This window comes from Sylvia atricapilla, chromosome 4 (assembly GCF_009819655.1).
Source record: "Sylvia atricapilla isolate bSylAtr1 chromosome 4, bSylAtr1.pri, whole genome shotgun sequence".
NCBI classification, from domain to species: domain Eukaryota; kingdom Metazoa; phylum Chordata; class Aves; order Passeriformes; family Sylviidae; genus Sylvia; species Sylvia atricapilla.
Genome location: NC_089143.1, coordinates 4696232 through 4709652, shown reverse-complemented (window position 1 = coordinate 4709652; position 13421 = coordinate 4696232). Strand labels below are relative to the sequence as shown.

General features: G+C 35.1%; 1 protein-coding gene across 2 annotated transcripts in view; it reads right to left on the bottom strand.

Moving 5' to 3' along the window:
• Positions 1-7846, bottom strand: part of DLC1 (DLC1 Rho GTPase activating protein) — a 213446-nt gene extending 205600 nt beyond the window's left edge. The window contains exon 1 of one of the 2 annotated variants that reach the window (XM_066316950.1): positions 7163-7846. The gene's annotated coding sequence lies outside the window, so the exon portion shown is untranslated. The remainder of the gene's footprint in view (positions 1-7162) is intronic. The other variant, XM_066316951.1, reaches the window with a different exon arrangement.
• Between the last annotated feature and the right edge of the window lie 5575 nt (positions 7847-13421).

The following is a 13421-nucleotide window of genomic DNA, read 5'->3' as shown; positions in this document are numbered from 1 at the left end:
ATAAGAAGTTAATCAAGCCATATACCTGAAAGCATTTTTCTGACTGGATAAGAATTTTTCTCTTTCCTTCAGGGATCAGTTAATTCTCCCTTTAGCATTCTCCCTTCCTTTCTTTACAGATTCTGACATATGACATAAATGCTTATTACAGCTTATTGTCACTGGAGATGCCAAATACACTTAAGGGTGTAAACATCCTTCCTTTGGAAGATATTTAACCTGTTACAAAAACTGATACTGAACAGCAGCATTATAAGATCTCAATATATTTGACACCAGAAAATGTAAAGTTGGCAAGTTATTATTTCAGAGACTTCAAAAGTCTTGCTTGTTTTGTGAAAATTTTATTGGCTCCCAAGATATGAGCCCAAACTCTGTCAATATGCCTTAATGTATAGCTAGAAAACATAAACCATCATGGAGCTCTTTTATTTTCTCTTCCTCAAAATGCAGCTGCATTACCAGTGCTCAGCATCACACAACAAAGAGCTTTTACTCGTAGCCAACATGTGATTACAGTGGGTTTTTGCTTGGTTGTGTTTGTACTTGGTTCATTTCCAGTGCTGAGCCTCAGATCAGCTGAGGCTCTTCCTCAAGGATGAGAAAGGGGAAATGACTGGATCCAAACTGATCCACAGTTATCCAGGCTTACTAAAGAGCCATATCACTTACAGCAAATTTAATCATCAAATCAAAACCAATTAAACACAACATTTAAAATACCCAACTTTATGTTTCTGGCCTTTTTTGAATAGTCAATAAAACACTGAAGTATTATTAGCTCAAGGATTTATAGCACAGTGATACCACTTTACTGTAATTTTGTTAATACTGCTTAATACATTAATACTCAGCATTAAAGTCTTTTTAGCAGTTATGAACACCCATCCCCTTCACCACAGTATCATTCCAAAGTGACAACAGCCATCAAATTTATAACTGCCCACTAAAAAGTAAAAAAAGCTTTAGGTCAAAAAAGAGTTCCTAGCATAGACTTTTTAAGTAGAAAATTAGACCCATCTAGAAATTCAGACCTGAGTCTGCTGGTCTTCAAAATTTAGTAGTGTGAAAGTTGTTATAGATACTGCTTGATTCTATAAGATAATTATTTTTGTTTCTTTGTAATAAAAGTAATCTCAGGTGTAAAGGTTTAAAATCTTCATTTTCCATAGGAGGTTCATGTGGAAAATTCATCACTCTGCCAATCCTCCCCTCAAATCATTTTGGCTCTCTATTCCCAGAAAATAGACATGATAACATAATTTATATATTGCTTACAACTCCTTTCACTCCCTGGTTGAAAGAAAGCATCTTGAAAAGACAGGACATGACAAAGTCTCGTCCCATGGAACATGGCAAAAGAGAAAACTGTGGCTATTATTTTTGGTCCTGAATTAGGGAAATGTTTTCCACAAGTATTTCCCCCCTCCCCCAAATAGAGGACATTTCATTTTCTAGCCAAGTCTAGTTAAAAACTAATATTTTAGCTACAGGAGGTCTTTTTGAAAACAATATAAATTAGCCAGCTTGTATTCCTGTTGCCTTTTAGATTTAAGGTTCTAATATGATGTTTCTATTTTAAAAAAAGTGTTGCTGGTGCTCATTATAGTCATGAGCTATGAAACCTCTGTTGTATGAAGCACTATGGACAATGACTTTTGGCAACCAGCCTCCTTGCTGAATAGCAGGGGGCCTGTTTTCATTCCTGGTGTAGAAACAACTAAAAAGTATTTTTGACATTATTTTGCCTATACTTTGTACATAAAGAGCTGAAAATTATTTTCTCCCATTGAGAAAGATAAATATTTTATCACTGAGAGTCTATAGAGAATGACTTCTGAGGAGACTGAGCTTTTTGGTGGGAATGAACCATTAGGAAAATTGTTTGGAATCCCACTTTTCTGCACCTGTAAAGAAGTACTGAGAGCAAACTGAGAAAGTATTTCTGGAATGTAGCTGAAGATGTGAAAAGCAAAAATTATTCAAAATGGCAGCTGTACCACTATTTCTTTGAAACTGGAGAGAGAAATAACATATAATGTACACTGAGTGCTTTGCAAATGCACTGGAGGACATAATTAAATCCACTTCCTCCAAGGAAGGGGATGTAAAAATTTAATTTATCTTCCACGTTGGTGAAATCAGGAGGAAAAGAAGTCTGCATTCAAACCTAACCTTGAAACTGATTATTTTTCATTATATTATTTTTATTTTGGAATTCAAAAAGTCCTTTGTCTGCCAAAGGACTTTTACAGAGTATGCGTATCTCCCTCTATGTCCCCTTTGTCTCTGCCTCTTATAGGCATAATGCAAATATATCTGCTATAGTCAATAGCCATTCTCCACAGTATTTTCCAGAGTGGCTCAATTCCAAACTCATCTGCTGGTCTCCTGATTTTATAATGACATTCTTCTACTCAGCATCTGTAGCCTGCCTGGAAAGATATGCTCAGCCCTGTAAATTGCTGTTTCTGGGTACATAACTACAGGAAAAATAAAACAGATGACTTGTGAGCTCACATGGAGATTTTCCCTTGATTTTAAAACTAATTCAGATCTATTTCCTTATCCAGCTACCAATTCCCTCACAACATGTAAAAGCTTTAAAAAAAATCTTTATATCCAGTATGGTATACCCAATAAAGCTGAGAGTGACTCAAGGTTTGGAAGTTGTCAGTGACATCTGCTCATAGGTATTTAATGGTATTGGAGTGTAAAATTGTTTCTGTATATGGAATCCTCAAAGCCCAGGTTTTTCTGTGGAAGATGCAGCTCTTAGAGACAGTCCTTTCAGGAAAAAAAATCTTCTCATTTTAATTGTTGTTATTGAAAGCTATCAACTATCAACTTGCTCTGAAAAAACAGCATTAATCGAAGATAACAAATTCAAGCAAAATGAAAAGGGATATCTCCATTTAGCTGCAGACAAAAAGAGGTGTAATTAATTTAACAGTACAACTTCTAGTGTGCTGAGTCTCTCAGAACTGCTAAGAAGTGGATTGCTAAGTGTTCCAGACTGAAAAAGTGAATCCAAAGGAAGTTCTCCTTCAAGTGTCTGTGTCACGTATGAGAAAATTCATGAGGAGGTCAAAAAAGTTTCATATATTGTGACAGTCTTAGCAAAAATGCTATCAATACAATATGAAGGTTATGAATGCTCCTAAATAAGGTGCAGTTATACAGCTTTAATAATGTAAACCCAATTGCTTTGGCCTGGCAAATGTGTCACTGGTTCCTCTTGCCCCTTCCATCTTCAATCAGCTCCTTTAGCCAAACAGCTCATTGCAACAACCCTCCATTCTACTCCAGATTTTCCTCACTTCTTTTTCTGATGATGTTTATTTAAAACTCACCACCAACTCTCTCTGATCCCAAAATACTTTATCATAAGGCAAACTTTCCACAAGTACTATGATGTTCAACTTGGAACGTTTATTTTTTCTAGCATTAAAGAGCATTTGTAGTGGTTCAATCCTATAGTGAAACTCTCACCAATAACACCTATCAACCTGGAAACTCTACAGCTGATAAAGAGTGAGCAAGAGGGTACTGGAGAACCAGTAGAGATTCAGAGGGAAGAAAATTGATTATAAAATTTCCTAAAGTTCAAGGGCATTTTATCTAAAGCTAACAGATTTTGACACAGGGTACAATGGAATAACCAACTCAAAGAAAAAGAAAACCTAGATGAAAGTGAAGGCTAGAAGTAAAAGAGTACATATTATGAGTGAAATTGGTTTTAATGATACATGGAGCCTAAGGCAAACTTTGCATTCAGGATGTGACTGATGTAAAATACACCAGAGAAAAAACTCTGGGCATTACTAATCTCAACATGAGTGATTGTTCTTATTAAAGGGAAACAAGCAACTATGGTAGTAGTGGAGTTCAGATTCTCTACCAACAAACTGTTCTTAAATGAGTAGTACCTCAAAGCATCAACAAATATCATTGGTGAAACATAATATAAAACATATTGAAGTTCAATATCAGTAGTTATTACAATAAAATAATGTTCGCATATGAAATACATAGGATTTACAGGTAAAAAATCTAGATAATTTTGTTGTGAGGTATAATTTATGGATATTTACATATATGCATATCTGCCTATCTGTGTATACATATGCATACACATGTTTATTAAAAATACACTTGTGCATCCAGCCAGTCTTAAAGTCCTTATGGCGAAAGTCATTCATGGTGATCATTAGCTTTGGATGAAACACATTTGAAGCCCCAGTGGACAAAAAGGACCTGAGCAACTGGTTCTAGTTGACCCCATTTTGAGTGACATGTTGGATCAGAGACGCCCAGAGGCTGTCTCCTAATAGGAAGGAAATGAAGATCTAGCTTCTGGATATGTTATTTCAATTGCTCTGGTCCAATTGCTCTGTTACTCTGTTTTTTGTCTTTTTGTTTTTTCTTTTGTAAAAAGAACAAAACACCAACAAACCCCACCCTGTACTTTATTTTTTTTTTCTCCAGACAAACAAAAATACTAGAAAATGGAACCAGATGAATAAAATAAAAAGAAGAATATTCTAAAATATAGCTTCTTTTTGAGAAAAGAGAAAAACATTAACAAATTCTCTTCCTCCTTCTACTACTGTTGTCCTCAGGGAAGCTTTATAACAAAGAAGATACATTCCAGCAACAAAATTCATTAAGAACAACAGAAAACTATTATATAAAATGTGGCTTAATACTTCTGACAATCAAGAAAAATAAAAGTTAAGTAACTTTTGAGACTTATGAAAAAATCCAAAAGGGGAATCTTTAGATTTTTCCACCACCTAACAATTTTTAAATTGATTTTAAGCCCAGCACTTAAAAAGAATTACCATAAGCCTTGCCTACTTGAAAACTGCACACCCAAGCTGTTGTCTTTTCTTTCAGTAGGGATTTCTTTGTGATAAAGATGTCTTTGTGAATTGGGCCTAAATGTACAAACTTTTTTTTTCCCAGTGCTCTGAGTGTGGAATTTGACAAGAAGGTCAACAGGTACAAGTTCAAAGAAGATTAGTTTTCATGCACATAAATTTATGCTGAAGTAAAGCTATCTGAATAATTCTTATTATGTGGATGTAGCCATTTGCATTAATTTTTCTCAAGGCTGCAGACATAAATTCATTACTTCCTTCAAGGGAGCCATTTGATCCAAGTACTTGGGCTATTTTCTTGTTTCAAATAAAAAACTTTAACATTTCTGAAGAAACACAGCAAGGTCAAAAAACTCTAGATGCTCATTTTCAATGTTCATTATTGTTATATATCTATAAAATAATTTTTCAGAGGTTTTTTTTAGACTGTAACTTCTGTGAATCCTTTTTCTTGAAGAACCATATCTTTAAAAAACCAAAACAAGGTAGAGTATAACAGAGAAATTAGGCTAAGTAGAACCAGAGGTTGAATAGTGATTTGTCTCCAGGACTCTCATTTAAACCTTCTAAATCAAAAACGCAGGCATCCACCATTGGTATATTTTCTTATTGTCTAAAGAAACTTCGGAGTTTAATGAGTAAATACTCTCTGGGTTCTCTTCTATTGTCAAACCTGTAGTTCAACTGCCTCAGGTGTCAAGTATTTTCATCTGCAAGTGAGGTCAGATGAGGTCATTACATGCTTTAAACCCCAGAAGTGGCGCTGCAGAAGGTAACTGCTTAACAGGGAATATTTTCTTCTGTTTAACTGGAGTCCTCACTAATACTAAATACGTGCACATATACTTGCAGCAGCAAGCATGGGAACACAGTGCAGCAAAAGCCACTAAAGCCAAATCCTTTGAGACATCAATGTTCCAGAACAAATTTCATGAGAATGACAAAAAGGCTCAGTCAGTCAAATTCCTCTCAACTTCTCAGTCCCACCACTTACGTATCACAGCTCTCCCAGACCAGAACATCTCACTGGAGAAGACTTGTCCATAAGCAAATAAGTGACTGTGATGTTAAAATTCACCCCAGGATATACTCAGGAACAATGTACTTTCTATTGGTTGTTCCCTGCCCAGTTCAGATGCATTCCCTTCAAAAGCCAGAGCCAAGTCTGACCACCCTGAACAACTTTCTTCCCCCAAATGGCAGTAAAGTGTACAATTCTCAGTCTGTTGCAGAGAAGATATTTGACCCCATTCTGGAATATCCCTCATGTTCTTTCACACCACAAAGTTATTTCCTTACACAACAATCATTTTGAAAAATAGTAAAAGCAAAGTATAAAAATTCTTTAAATACAAGAACAGATGACTTCCCTTTAGTTACCAAGCTGGCCAATAACTACATGGAGCCTTAAAAAACATTTCAGATTACTTATAAGCAACAATTTTCAGGAAGACAAAGAATACTATACAGATTGACATAAAAATGCTTCTCATATCCAGAACAAATTCATAATTAAACCACAGTTTTACATAAAATATAAATACATTCATATATCAGTGAAAAATGCTATTGTAATATTCTCCCTAAACTCCCTCACAGCAGATTGTTATTTTTATTAGTTATGTGTTTACTTGGTTAAGAAGAAGAAAGGGTAAATCCGTACATCCTCCCCAAAATTATGGTCAGCTGACATTTACTGAATCTTACTTTACCTCTTCTAAATGCCAGCACAGCACACAGCAATCTCTGTATCTAATCATATGTTACTAAAAATAACTTAATTTAGCTAAAGCCTACAAATAAACTTTGGAACTTCTGATTTAGAGTGTACACCTTTAAGAATGTATTGCCACTTCTACAACAAATTTTATCTAAGACTGAGAAAAGGCTAGAGACCTAGCCCAGCAAAGGTATAACTGATATATCTACCTAAAACACTCCCCATCATCATTACCACTGGAGTGGAGGGAAAGGAAGGTGGGGAGAGAGAAAAAAAAACATAGCCCTAAATGCCCTTCCTGTTGTTAAATGAGGTGAAAAAAACCCCAAACACTCACACATCAAACTTTCCTTTTTAATGTACATTAAAAAACATGCAAGCAAGACCCTACCCCTCTATTTATATAAGAATGCAAATAAAGTTCAGCATTTCAAGCGTATTTTTAAAAGATGAAGAAAAACGCACATGGATTTTTCTACAGGTCTGGCATATTTTGATAAACAGAATTGTCACAGTTTACAAGTAACAGTATATTTTTAAAGATTATAAAATTTTTTACCTCTATTTCTAGTGCTGAGATCCTGAACGCAGAACACTCCAGTGCTGGATACTGGCTTCTTTTCTGAGGTTTTTCTTACCTTCTTTTATTTTTTTTCCTTTCTTTTTTTTTTTTTTTTAAATATATTCTTTTCAATTTTTTGATGGTTTAAAGTACAAAAAGATTCCAAGACAGCCTTACCTAGATGAAGAGAATCAGGAATTCAGACACGACCTCCCTAAAATCTTTGGTCAACAGAAGAAGAAGAAGAAGAAGAAAAAAAAGCGCAAACAACAAAACGAAGGAGCAAACAAGCAAACAAACAAACAAAAGAGCCCAGTCCCAGCTAGCTCCTGCTAGCAGAAAAGTTCAGATTTCGCTACTGAGATCATTGCTCTATTCTAAGCAGTTTTGCTCAATGTGTGATTCTAACAAAAACACCCTCTGCAGCTGGAGGGAGCCTTAGCTAAGCACGAGCCTGTCAAGCTTTTCCCAGTGACTTCTGTCTACTAAATTCAGACTGATGTTTTGTGAGAGGGGGCCTCAACAACCAGGCCCAGATTGCCTGAAAAGTATTTCCTGCCTTTGAGAGAGAGAGAGGGAGAGAGAGACAGCCAGCCTGCCTGCCTGCGCCAGGGAGAGAGCGCAGAAATGGAGGGAAAAGAAAATGTCAAGAGCGAGTGTTTCAAGGCAGGCAGCTTTATACACTGCTGGACTATTTCTGCCAAAGAGAAATAGCTGTACTACAGCTACATAACGTAAAAAAGGCTTTTAAACCTCTCCCTCCTGGATTTTTTTCCCTTTTAAAAATTACTTTATGCATCTCATGCAAAGGTAACAGTTATCCAGAACAATACGAGAACATTTCTGCAACACCTGGATTTTGACATCAGGTAGTGAGAAACAGGGTCTAAACGGAACACGTCACAGCGACAAAAGGTCTAGTACTATTCTGTTGAACAAATACACACATTTAGATAGACTCCATTTAGAGACATATGCTAAAATTGCATTCCTGCTCAGGAGAATAAGCTGGATCCGAGAAAACGAATGCTACAGTTTAAGCACAGTCATGCTGCATGCAGTGGAATATGTTGCTTTACCTCTTTTGAGAATCCTCGAGAGTCACACAAATCCAGCCCTGCAAAAGCAAAAGGACAGACTCCATCTTGATCATATTAGTATTTTGCTGACATAAAACACTTGTAAGTACTTCGTTCCAGTTTGACAGGGTGCCTGAATCATGTCTCCTGAGTAACCCACAGCATCTACATCCTTTGCTCTGTACAAATTTAGTGAATATCGTCTGTTTATCTTTTCTGCTTTCTTCTGCCTTCTCTGAACGACTTCCTCTTAGCTGTTCCAGCCTGAGAACTTGGATTACCATTTGGTTTTGATTAAAACCAGACGGACAGCTCCGTGGAAGTTTGAGGGTAAGCTAATGGAAATTACTAGTATGGCTTTAATTAGTGTATTTATTAGGAATAAATATTAGCTATTCACGTAGCAAATTCTACTAATAAACACATGCAAACCCCCATCCTTGGCCACTGGTTTAATATTTAGGTAAAATAACTTAATTAGTATTTGTTTTATTTAAGTCAGTGTGACTCATGATAGTAATCAACATGTACAATTTTTAATTTTTTTTGCACTTTCTTTCAAGACAGAAAGTAGTGCTGTTTGTTCATCTTACCAGGTGGGTCATTCCTACATTACTTACTCTCTGATGACCCTTTTGGCTGGTGTAAACCCTCTTTATTAATTATTGCTCTGAGTAAATGATTTTATAGTTATTGATTTGGTTATTCATTGGAAACTTTGGCCTTTGTCTGGCTTTCAGAAGGAGCTACAGAGGTAAGACATTGCAGATGTTTTCATGCATAAAGTAATGTCTGGACATTTACTGACCAGAAAGGCTGTGTTCAGCAGGCCTGCCACAACTGGGACAGGATATTTATTCTGAAAGGAGATAGAAGATCTTAATTACTAACTGCTGATACATGAGTTTCTACCAGCCTCCAACAACTGCTCTCAACTGTTTATACAATGCCTTCATTAGCTCAATTGAACCTTTTCAAGGGCATTTCTTAAGTCAAAGAAAAGCCAGCCCTGTAGGGCTGCCTCCAGCTCCCACTAATATGGCCATATCTGGACCTAATTTGTCAAGCTTTAGTTCCTGAGCATGTGGAACTTTGGGCTAAAATCTGCTAAATTTGCCGAATGCGGTCTCCGTTGTCACACGTGTAATTTTATACACGCAGTTTGCAGCCTTAAAATTACAGTATTAGCTTTAAAAGTTAGTTGCGAAATTATGCAGGCCCAAATGGAAGTGGGTTTGAAATTTTTCCCAGTAGCTTTCAAGTACATGGATGGTGGAGGTAGACAGCCTGAAGTGGAATGACTTCCCAGCCTAACCTCTGCATCTTCAAAGACAGAGGTCTTTGAAGCCCATAAAAGGAAATAGCACATGTGCTGGTAAACTCAGAACAGCCAGAAGCACAGCCCCAGAGGTAAATAACTTTTCAGGATTATTTTTAACTACATTTGGCTATTCTCAGTTCTGAATCCGTAACTTTTTTTACTCTACAGTGAAGTGTGATTTAAAATATTTCCCTGCAAGATTTCAGTTTGGAATTTAGTGAATAAGTTACAAGCTGCGAGGGAGCATATTTATTTGCAATTATGCAATTGCACAAATTGCACAATTTTAAAATTTATGTTTATGGGAATGAAAATAAAACAAAAAGCCTTTAGTTTCCCTGCAGTTAAAATTTACTAAAACTGTTTGGCTTTATAACACCAACAAAAAGTGATGAAAATTTGAGACACACAGTTCCAAAAAAGAAAACAAGTATTTCAAGACAGAATTTTAATTATTTTTTAAGTATTATTTTTCTTTAGCTAAACTTCACTTAATATTCCATCATAAACCTTTGATTTTAATTAAATAAGGTATTCTACTTTTTTTTCAGAAGCTAGTCACAAGGAATAAGACAGATTTAAAAAAATTATGAGTGGGGACATATTTAAAAGCTATGAGAATATTAGAACATGATCTGCTATGTGAAAGAGTTTAAAAAAAAAAAAACTTATTTCAAATATTCTAGTGCTTGATGAATAGCTGAGAAAGAGAAAAGACCATCATAGACAATATCTGTGCATTTCCTGTCTAAGAAAACTGAGAGGAGACTGTCTCCTAAATATCTTTTCCTGCTATCACATCTGCAGAAAGGAGGGGAATTACCAGAGTTTGAATACTTATTCAAAGCTGCTGTAATAAAACTTTACAATGATAGAATAGAAAGAACATGTGAAATCAGAACATTTAAGTCAGAAATCTTGATAATTCTGTTTGATCTTGAACAATAAATAGAATGGAAAAAATAAGTAGAGGAATGAACTACTAATGAGAAAAAAGGTAATTCACTTATAAGACCAGCACTTCCATTGTGGTCAGACTGACTATACTAAAATGATAGAATTTATCTCCTTGCTATTTCTAAGCTTAAATCAAACACAAAGGTGGTCTTTTTTCTTGGCACATCTGTAACTCAGAACAGCATGAGTCTCAAAGCTAGGCTGTATAAATCAGCTATTCAAACAACTCCAATTTTCATTTAGGTTCTGTTAGCTTAAGAATGATAATATTCTATTCTTATTATGATTATATTTTATTTCTAAAATAATTATAAAATAGATCAATGAAGAAAAATCACACATATATAATATTATTTATTCACAAACATAAAATATTAGTGTAAACTGAGTACACTCATGTTGTGAAAAGAGAAACTAATAGTATGTTATTTCCACAATCTTATATAAAATCAACTACCAAAACAATTAAAAACTGAGAAGGACTCAAAAAAGCCAAGCAATTTCTGTTGTGGGAATACACAGACATTAAAATAATGCAGATGTGGATATTTTCAGACTCTCTTTATTTGTCTGAAGATCTGATGGTCTTTTCTATACCTTGAGATGCATGTGGTGGTTGGCTCTTCCATAATTTAGTTCTTGCTCAGTCAAATCCCCCACATAAAGCAATGAGATGCTATCCAAATATCAAAGTTGGTCTATAGGAAATTATTATCATGATATAACAATGGTTTACTGAATCCAAAATTCAAGTAACTTCTCTGAAACAATATCATCAGGTTTTGTGGACAGACCTAATATGTTTTCATGATAACAAAGCAATCCTGTTGAGAAAGTAATGTATGAAATAAAAAAAGAGCCCTTGAGGTCTTACTATTATCTGTGTTAAGAAACAGAAGTTGCCATATGCCTCACAGAAAAACATGATAGCTTTCGCTAACATCTTCCTTTTTTCTTAAACAGCATATCTAAACCTGATATATTTTCCCCTAGAAACTGAAGAATAGGAAAAAAACCACCCTATTTTGTTTAAATACACCTGGAACTGCTGAAAATACTGTAAGACAGAGATGAACAGCTGTATTTAAAAAAAAAAATTCAAACGTGCAACGTTTGCTTTTGTTTCACAGTGGAGTCAGCTGATTTCATGTAGTATTCCATCCTTTCACATCTCACAGGTGTCAAGTACATGATTTTGTTCTTGCCAGGACATTTTATGAAGATGTTCTGGTTTTGAAGAAATCATTATAAAACACAAGAGGGAGCAAGTGGAGGGAAAGAGAAGCATCCACCAGGCACACACACACTGGCATAATAGAATGGCTGGGGATCAGGCATGGGAGAAACACAGATTTCATGTGCTAGTGCTGTTCAGAGACATGACCATATTTCCCTTTTCCTTGCTAGGTCCCAGGGCACTGAATTGCAGTATAAATGCGTTGCATGAAGAAGTCTGAAAAAGGCTCTTTACAATTTCTGTGATGCAATAAATTTACAAGCGACCATTTCAGCAAAATGAAATTAACTTGAATATATTAAAACTAAGTCTATATAAAAAATTATTCACTGCCAAGACTTTATGAACTTTAGGGTATAATTGGAACTGAAAAAATCCTCATCAAAACCACTAGGAGAAGCAATAATATCTATGTGCATCACTATGAGAAATAATGTTGGTATTTTTATAAAAGCCATACCAAATAAAACAAAACCCCCTTCTGAATACACAATTTGCTAATTACATTTCTGCAATTTTTAATATTGAACTCTAATTATCAAGAAATTTACTCAGTAAGTTAGGCAGGAATATTAAGATTATTTTTTAAAGAAGCTCTTAGTCTTGCATGTATTTATATACCCTCTTGCTCTCAGTGCTGTGTTAATGAAGATTATTCTTAAGCCATTAAAAGGTAAAAAGAAAATTAAGGCCCTTCTAGTTTTTATTCAAAGATTCTAACTTTTCCACAGAAGATAAACTCTCAAATCTGAGGTGGATGCTGAGGCAGGCCCAAGCACCAAAATAAGAGGCCAAATGAAGATTAACATGGATTAAAAGAATTCAATGACTTCCCAAATGAGTAGATTATAACACTCAGAAAGATTGCCTATTTTTAGAACTGTTGGTTTTAGTTCCTGTTTTGGGATTTTTTGATCATTTACATTCAGGTATGAATGATCAAAAGAAGGATTTTGTTTATAACATAGAAGGCCATTTTAAGTGTGTCTGCCAGGGTTGGTTACATTTTCCCTAACATGGATTGTTAGCCATTGCTCCAAAAAAAATGTAACTTATTTTCAAGTTTCAAATATTGGTAGAAATTACTGTGTCAGTATTTAAAAACTAATGGTTATAGGGAATCATTTCAGGCTGCTGTGTTTTAGTAGAGTGAAACATTTTAGGAACACCAAACATAGATATAATAAAACGTTCAAACTTTCCTCAAACTAGGACTCAGCTGTACCTGTTAGTGGACATGCTGGTTGATGCAAACACCTTTTGTGTCTGCAAATTGATGACAAGACCTGGAAAATTACAATTACTCTAGGCCCCATGGAAATAAAACCTGTCACAATCTAAAACTTCATATTACTAAACAACCAACACTCAAGTTCACCAAGACATTACAACGTTATTTGGTCAACAGTGTTACACAATGATATAAACATGTTAATGCACAGTTTCAAGAGTTCATCAAAGAATAAGTAGTCCTAGTCTCTCTGGAATATGCTATCCAGATTTTGGCCTCGCTTCTACCTTTGAGTAATCAATCAGTATATCTGTCATAACTTGGCAAGAAACTCAGAAATCTGTGTATTGCTTAACTATACTTTATATTTCCTCTTGTGAAGACTGTATCTTCTATTATGGTGATGCCTTTCAAGCAATTATTAGTTTTTA